At 36.2% G+C, this 13618-nt stretch overlaps 1 protein-coding gene across 6 annotated transcripts in view; it reads right to left on the bottom strand.

The window, feature by feature from the left end:
* The window catches only part of tutl (immunoglobulin superfamily member turtle), a 474553-nt gene extending 461953 nt beyond the window's left edge, over positions 1–12600 (bottom strand). For 5 of the 6 annotated variants that reach the window (XR_012410506.1, XM_073969923.1, XM_073969927.1 and 2 more), the window contains exons 1-2: positions 12289–12600; positions 1429–2211 (exon numbers count right to left, since the gene is read on the bottom strand). The gene's annotated coding sequence lies outside the window, so the exon portion shown is untranslated. Of the gene's footprint in view, positions 1–1428; positions 2212–2922; positions 3011–12288 lie in introns of those variants that run through there. The other variant, XM_073969925.1, reaches the window with a different exon arrangement.
* Between the last annotated feature and the right edge of the window lie 1018 nt (positions 12601–13618).

Below are 13618 nucleotides of genomic sequence, written 5' to 3'. Positions count from 1 at the left end.
GAGGGGGCAGGGTAGATCCCCTATGCGATATTTAAAAAAAACACTTTATTTGCTAAAATATACATGTATTGGTTTAAAAATTTTACGGATTAATCTGCAATCTAGGTACTTCTTTGGGGTCTAAAGGCCCGACCACGCCTGTTTTTTTTTAGGTGTTATATCTCCAATACTACTGAACCGATTTCCATGAAATATGCAGCAAAAGCTTTAGGTTTGCATATTTTATGAATTTCGGAAGAGGTGGGAAGATTTCCCACTCCTTTCTTTTAAGCGCTATATGTATAAGACAAACTTATGATTATATAGGTTTCAGCATAAATCTAGGGAGGCAGTGGGGTTGTGTGTACTGTAGGTACATATTTGGAGTCAAAATACCGGACCACGCCCACTTTTTAATATGTTATATCTTGAAAACTGATGACCTCGCGCACTCTTTTCAATATATTTTTTTTCTTCTGAACCTAATTTCATGCAATTTTCAGAAAATGTTCAGCAATGTGCCTTGGTCCAAAATGTTGTATATTTGTAGACGAATTTCGAGGCCTATGTTTTATAACAGCTATATTTGTTAAACTTATGAATGTATCGGCGTGCACATTAATTTTCGAGACAAAGGTGATTGCGCCCCCCGATCAAAAAAAAAACGATATATTTGCAAATTTCCTTAAATTGTGAAGTTCAATGGATGGACCATGAAAATTTAAAACATATAAGTCTCAATAAACGGAAGAATTCGACTTAACCATTTTTTTAACTTGTATAATTAGATCGCATTAGGATAAAGACAGGTGACATGGACGATAATAAATTCTAAACAGCATCAATGGGCGAAAAATCCGACAGTGTCCGTAAGAGATAAGAATACCTACAGACGAAATCTGTTGATAAAATTAAAATCCTACTCGGTTTAACAATTTCCCGAAGAAGAGAGGTAGGAAATACCTGTTTTTGAAGTGTCAAGCATAAAGTCCATAAAGAAGTTGTCATTAAAACTCATTACGACGGGCCAGTAACGCGGACTGGGGTCTGCTAGTGTAACAAAAAATTATGTTTTGGTTTAATCCCCATATATTTGTGTTTCCCGATTTGAAGAAATTGGATGTTTATGGGCACTTTTGTTATTCAATTCAATGCATGACGGAATTTAGATTTAATAATTTCATTTATAGTGATCAATCGATTTTACTGATGTATCATATTTAGATTTATGTTTAAACAAAATTATACATTTCAGCAAATTGGTGTTTGGTTTCAGCGAGGGTCTAATACCTCCTTAACAAATTATTATTTTTCAGACACCTGAATTCTTTTTTACAGATACATTACATGAATATAAATAATATCCACGACACTTAAGTGATCGTAATACCTAAACATTTTCCCAACTTGTAGAGTTTGACAATAAAAATATTTAAAATGAACACTTACCTTTTATTAGCAATCATAATCCAATGAAGAAAACCATGCAAATTTCTTTATGTTGATCTTGTTGAGAAAACAGTAAATTTCAAATTTGAAATGTCCCCACAACAAAATTGGTGGGACGGGAATGGGCAGACAATCAGGAACCAAAATTTAGGCACACACACACACAAAACACACACTATTTTACACCTCTTGAGCACTTATTGTATTTTCAAATTTATTTTTGTGATTAAAAAGATTTTATTTTGAGAAAATGTAGAAAGATGGATTTTTAAGGATCTTCCTTTTCTTAATGCATAACACAACACAAGTGAGGTGTTATTTTCTTTGTTTTATTGAGGAGGATTGCAAGGTATGAACTTAAGAGGTCATCATTTTCACATAAATTGCCATTTGTTTTATATGTTGGTAATTAAAAATGTGTTGGACTTCTTAGATTTAACGTTGTAGATTTTACTACTTGATTTCATTCGACTTCCTTTGCTGGTTATTTTATTTGCACTTTATAGAAGAGAATTTTATTTTTATATGTACTTTTCTTCTTCTTATATTGAGGGGGAGGTTGTTGTAAATTTTATAGGTTTTTTCTACTACTTCTTCTTCTTTTTCGTTGCGATGTTTTGTGTTATTTGTTTTTACCACGTTGTTTTCTAAATGTTTCAATTACTTTTTACGACTTGTTCCGGATTTTTGTTTAAGCCATTAACACGATGACGACTGGGGATGGCGTTTATTTTTCTAGGTTTATTTCACTTTTTGAGTTATGATAAGTTAGGTGGTGTTTCACTGCAATTTGAAAGAAAAAAGAAAGAAAATGAGAAGGGTAAGGCAAAATCAAATTAACAACACAGAACATAAAACACCAGTCCCACAGGTCAATAGAAAAAATTGCGAAATAAAGCTACAACAGGGTGACATGAGAAAAACACTTTTGTAAGGGAATCACCAAGATTTGCACGGCTTTTCTTCTTCAAATAAACCTTTAAGATTGTTTATTTTCCAAATTTCGGTGTCATGGTCCACGCCCTTTGACTCTTTGTATTTGCACTGAATTTATTCTCACTTTTTTCGGGAGGTTTTCTTATTTTTTATTATATTTCATAAACACTCTTTGCACAAAAAAACACAGACACACAAAGACACACAGTACAGAAATTCACTAGAAAAAGGACACTGCTGCTGCACAGACACCCGAACGTACTCACTCACGGTCCACTATATAGTACTCCGAGGAGGAATGAAATTCTTTTTAGCATTGTTCTGTTCATTTTTTGCACGTGACTCAATTTTTGTAGAGGTCATGTTTTGGTGTATATGAAATATGAAAAACAGCAAAATCGCAACAAAAAAACCAAGGAACAAATTCCGAAAAACACCAAAAGAATTAAAGTTTTCCATAAAAAAAAAATCAATAACTTTGCACGTTTCACTTTTCATTCACTTTCCAATTCCAAGAGAAAAAACAATTGTTTAAAAAATATTCACCAAAAAACACACACTGGGTTTTTTACGCTATCATCCGTCGTCGTTAGCATTCCGTTTCGATGTTATTTGTTTTTACATCACCGTCATCTACACTCTGCCTAAATGCTTGGCCATATTCACAACATATCCTTTTCGGCCACCATTGGCAGCCAGTCATCGTTTTTGTTCTCCAATTTCATGTGAACAATATTCGCCTCGAACAGAAAATTGCAGCGAATTTAAGTCTCAATTTTCACATTGCCGACGAGGAGGCAAATAGTCGCCAGTGTAACAAATATCCTGTCAATTGCCTAGTTCTCTTAGAATTTGGTTACTCTTTTGCCTTATGCTCTTTGCCATTTGTTTTTTTTTTTTCAATTCTTATCACACTTTTCTCTTTGGCATTATTTTCGTTCGCCATTTAGGTCCTGCAAGCTTAGCAATCATATGGGCCAAATTGTAATGGTATTTTGACGTTTTTGCAGCAGCTGACATGCTTCACTTTTTTAACGGGTTGGCTTGCTTTATGTTATTATTGTCAAATATCAAAGAAAAGTGAGGTTAAGTCGAGCATTATTGCTAATACAAATGAATTTCGAGAGAAACCAAGGCACCATGGAGAGAAACATTAGAATAAATCTAATGACTTAACTAATCCTCTTTTTAATATTTGTTTGGAAATTTCAGGAAGATATTTTATCCATTTTTTATCGGGTGCCACCGTGTTGCAATGGTATGCATACCCGCCTTGTGATCAAAAGGTCTGCTGTTCGATTCCCAGCCAAGCAACATCATAATTTTTAACGGTGGCAAAACACCCCTCAGTTATGTTGGCGATATTTCCTGAGTATTTCAGCCATGTAATACTTCTCCCCAAGTGGTGTCTTTAAGACAAGCCGTTCGGACTCGGCGATAAACAGTCGGTCCCATATCATTGAGCTTAATATGAAACGGGGTGCACTCATTCATATGAGAGAAGTCTCCCTTGCCCCATCTGGGATGTTTGTGGAACAATTTTATCCACAGAAGAACAATTTTGAGAAAAATTCCCAATCAATGAGTACCCGGAAGATTTATAACACTATGGCAGCTACACAGAACTTAGGTTAATTTTGTTTTGAAGTGTGTCTATAGTACCATTAAGTACGGCCCGCGACGTGTTCGTAATAATAGTTGTGTTCCACAACCTACGAGATAGTAAAATTTTTCCAATTGTGTGCTAAATAAAAGGTCACGTACCCCAAAAGTAAAGTGACGACAACGATAATAATTTATTCGGTATAATATCATGAGTTCATTTACATGAACTAAGCTCAGTTCATTTTAGAGATTTCTAAACAAACTAAATCTGACAGGCACCAATGAGACGAGGCCGTGAAGTAGGGCACTACCAATCGTAATCTGAGGACAATGAAGTGGGCACCAATCACAAAGATTTTATTTCACCGATGCAATTCACAAGTAAATTCCATTTTTTTCAACATGTTTTTTTCAAGTCACTGTAAAAAACCCAAAATAGGGTCGTATGTAAAACTGTCCTGAGTACGCTTAGAATTAAAACTATCAAACTTTCCGTAAAATGTCGAAAGACGCCTGGCGAAACTGCGTGTTGCCTAAGCCAGAAACGTTACTAGTTCCCCTCGTGATAGGGACTTCGGTAATCGGTAGAGTCGGCTAGCTTGGACCTGGAATGATCATACTATTTACATTATACGTGTAGCTTAAGAGTTACACAGTAGTTACACAGTAGAAGGCCGGCATTACAGCTTTACAGGAACAACAACACCTTAAAGAGCATTGAAACAAGACCTGAGTTTGCTTGAGAATTAGTGAGAGGCTAAAACATCTCCTCTTCCGATTCAACACGAAGGGTGAAATACTATCAATAATTCGGATAAAAGCAAAATTTTTTAACGGAAGTCTTATCGGCGCCCAAAGTCAAGAGCAAATACAAGGGTGAGCAGGTCAAAGACATATTTTAAGAGCACCTAGGAAATGCATTCACCAATGCCTTCGCCAGGACATTAAAATTCTTCTAGGTCAAAATGTAGGCTCCGCCCGTACGTGTAGGCTACGTACGTTCAATTCGGGAAGCAAACTCCGACTTGGATCACAATCATGCTATCCAAGGATCGCTCCCGACTGCATACAGCTTTATTCGAACTGCCAGAACATATCGGAAAGCCGTAGTCATAGCGGCAGCATACTCCAATCAATTTTATCGACGCTAGCAGCTCTCGCCCTGGTAACAAGAACTTAGAATACAGGCCAGCTCTTCAATCCGTGACAATACATCGCGCATGATAATGTTATCGGAAGAAAAATATGTAGGAAAAACTTATTTTCCGCGGAAAAGTAAAAGAAATGGAGAAACATGGTCGAGAAAAGATAGGAACTTCTACCAAAAAGAATGAAAAATTAAATTGATGGTTTTGGTACGGGTCCGTGATGATGTTTAGCGTTATTGGATTATGAAAGGAACACTTTTCTGTGCAGTTTCTACCCAGTAGTAGCAATGACGAATATGCACATAATCATTGGCAGAATGTTGGGAGGCAGGATTATCGTGATCAGGAAAGGGAGGTCCTGTGATATAAAAAGAAACCCCTAGATCAACGTTCTTATAAGGCAGGTTTGAGAGATATACACACTGATGCGGTCGCTGCGAATATCCTTCTCGAAGATCACCCACAACTCGTGGCAGCAGAAGAGCAACAGCTGCCAAGGCAAACAAGAGTCGTTTTGGCATAACTAAGATCTGGTTGGTGCAGCCGCCTCAATTCTTACTGTGTACCGCCCAGCCAATATGGATATAGACGGCTAAAGAACAATAATATTGCAGCCGAAAATGCTAGATTCCCATACCAGTTGTTCAAGTCACTTTGTATGAGGTATGGAGGAATGTTCATTCGACCAGAGGAACGTAGATATCGTCACCGTAAATGCCAAAATTGTAATTAACAAAATAATAATTTTACAGGAGAAACAAAAAACGTTATAAAATGAAAAACTATTTTATGAAATATTAATCTTATGGAATCCGTCATTACAACAAAATCTGCAATGTTATCCCATTTTACGAAATTCCTTTTCTTGAATAGGATCGTTATTTGTTAACGTAGAAGCTTGAAATTTTGCGAGAGGATATATTTTAGTCTTATGTATTAGATTCAATCAAAAAAATAATTTTAACTTTTTTGGAGATACGACTTTGCTCATTTATGTATATCTAATGAAGCTGAGTTACCACAAAAATATATCTACGTTCCAATTACAGAGGCATAGGAACCGTACCTATCGTTTACAAAATCGCTTTCCGCAATTTCTGTGAATGACAAAAACCAATAACAATTGTTCCACAAACATTAGATAAGGGACAAGGGAGACTTCTCTCATATCAATGAGTGCACCCCGATTCGTATTAGCTTAATGATATGGGACCTACTGTTTATCGCCGAGTTCGAACGTCGTTTCTTAAGACACCACTTGTAGAGAAGTTTTACATGGCTGAAATATCAGGAAATGTCGCCAACATTATTGATGGGTATTTTGGCACCGTTGAAAATTTTATGTTGCCTGGTCGGGGAATCGAATGGTATGCACGGTTGTGCACCACGATGGCACCCTCAATGAAATATATAAGACCATATGATTGCGGCTTTATACGTGGCAAATCCTCTTTCGTCCGGATATTCAACTTCAATTAAATTTAGAGAGAACTGGAAAGAAACAATCCGTATTTTTGTCAATCCATATATTTTTCGACAAGACCATATACGTTCAAGGTGTTCCCAACCATGTTTTCCAGCAAAGTCCATACATTGTTTGAAGATCACGATAACACAATCTCGTAGTTAAAATATCAAAAAGAAGTACAAAAGTATCAGTATCAACCAAAATCTTTTTCCCCAAAATTTTTTCAAAACATTATGTATTTAGGGTGCCTAAATACTTTTTAGTTGATCACCATATTATTTAGAGCTTTTGGACTAGGATGCCTGAACTTACCCAGAAAAAAACATATTATCGCTGTAAACAGAACGGCAAAGAATACCTTCGGTAAAAATTCCAAAGGATATGTTGAAGTTTTGTGGGGGAGGTACCCTAAGGAGTGGACCGATATAACCCACCATTATACTTTTCATTTCTTTTCATCGCTTGGCGTTTTTAGGAATACGAAAAACAAAACCTTTATAATGCCTCTACTGTCCACCGTATTTGGCCCCGCTGACTTTTTCTGTTTCAAAAATTTAAGGCACCGATGCACGGTGGTCGAAAGCACTGATCTAGCGGCGCGAAATTAATAACTTGCAAACGAATTGAGATACGTCACTGAAATTTTGCACAAACTCAGCTTGTACCTGTGGGTAATAATGTGCCAAATATGAACTATATCGGCTAATGTTTTGGTATAGCCCCCATATAACGGTACCTTCCGATTTTCGGTATTTTGAGGATTTATGCCACAATTTTGTAGCAAATTAGCTGCAATTTGGTACTTAGGGTTTCTAGTGGTCACAAAATATTTCCACCAAAAATTATGGACATAAGTGCACGTTTTAATATAGCCCCCATGTAACCGTACCTCCCAATTAATGGTATTTTGAATATCATGACCACATTTTTAAACCAACTTGGCTGTAATTTTGCATTCCGTGTTCTTACTGCGTATAAAATCTTCTTACAAAACATATTCAATACGGATTTATGTTTCGATGTAGCCCCTTTTATGGTACCCCCGATTCGTTGAATTTTTACTTGTTATCCCATATTTAATAACATATTTAGCTATAATATGGTATTATGGTGTCTCCGGGAGTATAACTCCTCCTTGCAAACATTTCTCAAGATATGTCCATATTTGGATTTAGCTCCCATACAAATGCCAGCTAAATTTGTATGAATTTCATACAAAATCCCTTATTTTAAAATTGCAGTCATCAAAAGATTTACAAATATTTGCAGCCCTAATGTGGTTATTCTGTATCCAGAGAGTCCAATTTTATTCCCCAAAAAATAATCGAACCCAAGTTCGGCCAAGTTTACAAGATGCACTCTATGGTACAAGCGCGTACAACCCATAAAAACACTAAAAAATTGATTTTTTTGAAAATTTATTGCTTTAAAACTAAGTACCTCCAGACCCCAAACTAATTTTTATAATTTAAATCACACCCTCTGCTATTAATTAAAAATAAATCTTGTCCAGTTTCATTACGACATTATTTAACATTTAAACAAATATGAAGTTAATTTTTTTGCTACCATTTTTTTAAATCTGATGCAACAAAAACTCTTGTATTTGATAGTGAATAACTGAGTGAATATTTACAACAACAAAAATGAAAAAAAAACAAAATCTTTGTCTGCAAAGTGTCTGTAATCGATACAATGGAAAATATTTCGCAATTTTGTAGTTCGATTTTTTGACTTTCGCGCCGCTAGATCAGTGGTTTCGACCAGTGTGCGATGAAAGGAAAGCGTTTTGCTACGATTGAGGAGATAACAGAAATCTTTAAACAGGAGCTGTTGGGTGTACCAAACAGGGCGTTTGAAAAGTTTGAGTGGTTCAGTTTAAGGTTAAAATCGAAAGGTGACTTTTCAGTTAGGGGTAAAAATCAAAATATCGGAAATTCAAGAATTTGAGCAGGTCTCCCAAAAGAAACGATTTTTCTTGTAGAAGATCAATAGAAAGATCAGTTAGGCTTTTATTAAAGACCAATTGATCTACTATTTAAAGATCAAGAGGATTGACGAGTTGCAGGACATCTATAGAAGACAAATAGGCCAACTATATGTTTGATATTTTGTATACTTTAGGGAGTTGAAATTGTCTAGGAGCATGGTTTTAGTTGAACTGTGAGTAGTGGGAAAGGAAGGTGGTCTGAAGACACGTGGGCTCTCGTTTGCTTATCGGTGATCTTAAACTATTATTCTAAAAACTGAGAGTATGTATAATAAGAACCGATCTACCCTGAACCGACCTACCCACACTAAAGGACCAAATATAATTTGCTATCAAACTTTAAATTCGATGTCATGGAATTTAAAGGATCAATTCCGAGTATAGTATACCCAATGAAAGTGTAGAATATCCCAATTAAAATAAACATTATTTGGATTTACGTTAAAAAACAGAGTTTCGCAAAGTCGGAGTGAAGTTTTTTTCACGACTTAGACTTCAGTACATTGCTAGAGCCCAACTCAAAGATTCCGTTGGCATAACCCTGGCTGGAATCCAACCCAGGAAAAATTCGGATTCATTAGTCATTATGTGGCCCATTACAAAGTAATGTAAATGAAAAAAAAAACTACTTATAATACTCCTTACTAAGTTATAAGTACGGTGACACAGAGCGTGTGTGTCCGACTACAAAATCCAAAGGGTAGTGTGTTCAACGCTCACCGTTGGTACATAAGTTTTTTGTTAACAAAATGAAGAACATATGGTGATGTACATGTAAGCATTTAAACAACCCTTAATATTCATACGCTTGGCCTAGTGTGTAGTGTGTTAGGCTACAAATCAGAAGTTTGCATGATCGTGTTCGCATGTGTTGAAATTGAAAACAAATTTCACCCCTAAAAATAGAACAAATGTATGTCTTTTAGTTTATTTTTCAACTTCTAGTGGCCATAGAATAACTAGCTATTCTAGTGGTCGTAGAATAACCAGTTATTCTGTGCGACATGCCCTTGTTAAAATAATGGGCTAGTAGGGGGTTTTGTAAATAGTTGTGACTACCAAAGAGTACTATTAGTACCCATTATTAAGTAAGGATTCAACATTTCGCGATGATCGGTCTTGTTGGATTTATTTTATTTTATATATTATTTTGACGAGATATGAAAACCGATATACCAAAAGGGGGTCTTGACCAAAATTTTATTTAAGGGAAAACCAGACTTATAATACCATATTAACATTTATCCCCAACGATTTTCGGAATCTGTTGATCGATGCTCGTCTACAATAACAATTCTCCTTTAGAAATGAAGTTATGTAGATTAGAGATACGATGTTTCCATGAAAACGAAGACCTACAACAAACACAACAAGTACTCTGAAGATACTATCTTTGACCACGACGATGATAATTTGTTTTAAAATCGTGCATATTTTCCCTAATCATGATTCCAACGAATATAAAGTTGGACTCTTCTAATATCAAATAGTGTTATACAATTTTATTTATAGTTCAATGGTAGGAGATCGTCTTCTTGCCGAATAGGGTGCCGAACATGCACGAATTCAATAGAACTATTAAGATCTTAAATGTGAGCAACAGGAAATCAGTTGGGAAGTCAAACAAGTTACTGAGATTTTTAGTGTCAGTTGACTGATTTCTAAACATTAGGAGTAATGTCGTTAAATTTGGAATGGAATTGGAACAGAAGCAAATCAGTCAGAACATCAAGCTTTTACCCTGTTTCATAGAGTCAGTTGATTGATTTTTTACCCTTGGAATTAATGTCCTTAACATTTTAAAGGATCCTTTCGTAAAAAGATCTGACCTGCCTTTCCCACATGTTTACCTTTTTTTGACAATGCAACCTTGTGTCAAAAACAAAATCTCTATATTATCAGCTGTTTAACTAATGCCAAACGAATAGAGAGCAATTGTCAATGAAGGAAAATCCAGGGAATCTCTGCAAAAGCCAAAGAGCCGCCACTAAAAAAACAACATACCAACAACGACACAATTTCGGTGCTGTCATTCAAATGTTTTTGGGCCAATACTATATTCTGTAAAGCTGGCTCTTCTTCTTTTACTCTTCCAATCATAGTAAATATGCAGACTCTCAATATATGAAATGGAAAAAATAGAGAGCAAGAAAATAAGGAAACTGGTTTATTTTCCTAACTTGCTCATTTTGGGTTGTGTGTCAAATTGACAGCTCTCTTTGTTTTGAGATTTTGTTTGCTGGCGGTGGTGTGCAGGCTGGTATGGGGGTAAATCATTATCAAGGAAAACTGTAAAGTGGTGATTCCTGGCGGGAGATAATTGAAGAAAGAAAAATCATTGGAAAATGCTGGCCTTGCATAGTCTCTCTTTCGGTGGGAGATTTTCGGCTACTCTTTTTGGTTGTTTTTCTTTTTGGACTACCCTCTCTTCTCGACCTCCCTCCCTCCCTCTCTTGTGGAATAATTGTGTTGTGCTTTCTAGTTCCTTTTACTTTAATAGAGTTAATAGCAATGTTTGACACATAAGGCGCCTGTCTGTATGGCAAAATGTCAGGTTCTTCTTTGTTTGTCAGTTATTTTGCCTGAATATGTATGTATGTATGTGTAAATGTAATTTTCTCAATGGCCAAAAAATTATTGTTCGTGCTGCTGCTGCTGCTCCTTTGGTGTCTTTATGCTACTTCTGCTTAATATGGTACCAGCATACAATACCATGTAGGTATTTCCAAGCTGTAAACTGTGAATTTGCTGCTTGTGTTCTAAAGAGCGTTCACATAGAGTACAGCATCAGAGCCAGAGCCAGAATAATGGTAACTGCAAGTACACGTTTCTTGAAGTGTTATGTTTTTGCTGTAGTTCCGTTGGGCAAGGGAGGCAAGTGGTGAGGTAGGGTGGATTTTCCTTGCTGAAAATACTTTGGCAATTCCTTTTTGTTATCGTTGTATCGCATAGACATGGTTGTGTGTATGAGTGTGTTTGTGTTGTGAATTTTTCAAGTTTTCTTCTCCTTTGCCTTTCTGTAGCAGCAGCCAGCAGCAGCAGCAGGGAGAAAGAACCCCAAACTTGAATTCAAACCATCTGAAATGTCAATTCTGGAATTTCAATGTTTGTTTGTAGCTACTCGTATATTGTAGACACTTGTATGTAAGTATGTATGCAAGTAGATAGTCATGTGTGTGTATTGTCAGTTGTTCTGTTATGCTGGCTGGCTGCTCTGGTTCTGTTCGATGCTGTTTATGCTGCTTATATCCTGTCTTGCCTTTTGACGATGGCTGTTTATGCTGCTGTGGCTGTCATTTTCTTTAGCTGATTTTTGCTAAACGCCTAACCACCACCCCACCACCTCTCTTCTTCTCATCACCAGGTCCATGTATGCTTCTTATAAGAGTGTAGATGGTAGATGGATGGATGAATAAATGTTTGGTTATGGGAGCTATTGCAAAACATAAAAAAATTATACAGGCGCGCGGCGGGTGTGGTCCAGCGTATTTTATTGGAAAGGAGAACAAAATCACAAAATGAAAATTCCACAAATACCACAAAAATAAAGGTATGCTTCTATCAACAAATGAAATAATTTAAGAATATTTTTCACACAAAAACATTGCAATTTTTGTACCGCACTTAGAGCCACCCTGTTTTTTCTTGGCATTTTTATTCGCATTCTCTTTTTGACCTGGTGTACTGAATGTGAGCCTGAATATGTAATTAACCTTTCAATTATTCCAATTTGATTCTGGGGTGGTTGTTATTTTCACTTCTTCTTCGTTTGCACTTTGGGGGAAAGAGGAAACCGAAAGAAAAACACAAACGCCAAATGTTTTTCCTTAAAACCGTTTTGTATTTTCTTTAATTCAATCCCGTCGTTTCACTTTTTTTGCTTTACACAAAAACATGGGCTGTGGATTTTCTTTTTGTTATAAATATTTTTGTTTGGGTTTGAGTGTTGTTTAATTTAATCGACCGTCGACGTCGGAAAACGAAAAACGCACACGTTCGCTTGGCGAGCACAACAACTGAGAACTAAATTGCAGAGTGTTGAGTTTACAAACAGGAACCTGTGCTATGAGCCAATTTTGTGGCTGTTGTGTTCAAAAAACGAGGAGTAGCTGCCAGATGAGAGGTGAGATATTCACCATCATCATAATAATGATGTTGGTTGTGCTCTTTAAATCGAACAGACACGAACGAAGTTATGCGAAACCTTTGGAAACCGGTTAAGTTAGTTTTCCACCACACCTCACAATAGGTAGTTGATTTGAGTTACAACCGAGGCTTATTAAGTTACACCACTTACTAGTTCTCCCTATCTCTTGGCCAGATTGACTTTCTCTCTCTTTCTCACCTTAGAACTCTACACAAAACTGAACGAAATTCAAATTTACTCTAAATGTGATAGAGGAGATTTGTCACAACATTGTATTTTAGAGTTCTCACGTCTCTCACAATTTTCCCAAACTCTCCCCTGTCTGTTTGGTAATTGTCTATTTATCTGCTTGTTTGTTTTGATTTAACATAACTGTTAAACTATAGACAGCCATTGAAACCTGTTAAAAGATGCTGGGCGTCGTTGTTTTCGTTCCTTTCTTGTGTTGTACTCCGGTTTAAGTGCTCCTCCCTACCCTGTTGTTGTTCTGTTTTTATTATGCACACAAATCTTGTGCGAAGAAGCCTTTAAAGAACCCTTTTCCATAATTCATTCATTCATTATTTTGTTGAGGTTGTTGCTGTTGTTGTGTTTGGTTTTATATCTTCCTTTCCTGTACGCCTTGCGGTTCTTGAGGTTTTGTTTTTGTTACCTGTATATGGTGTATTTGCTGTTGTTGTTAGTTATTATTGTTGTTTTATATTTTCCTTTTGCCCGTTATTGTTAACCATTTAACCCTTATCCTCAATGATTCCGTAACCTTCGCAGTATAATTATGAACAATTTGGTGTTATTTCGAAAATAATTATAGAAAATTGCGTGCAAATGTGTTACAATGGAGTGTGAATGGACCCACGCAGTTATAAATAGTGTAGAATTTCTAGAGAAAGTTATTA

Source organism: Musca autumnalis, unplaced genomic scaffold (genome assembly GCF_047663935.1).
Source record: "Musca autumnalis isolate F117 unplaced genomic scaffold, ASM4766393v1 scaffold_2, whole genome shotgun sequence".
NCBI classification, from domain to species: Eukaryota; Metazoa; Arthropoda; class Insecta; order Diptera; family Muscidae; genus Musca; species Musca autumnalis.
The sequence above is the reverse complement of the archived record's forward strand: the minus strand, read 5'-3'. Positions and strand labels throughout refer to the sequence as shown.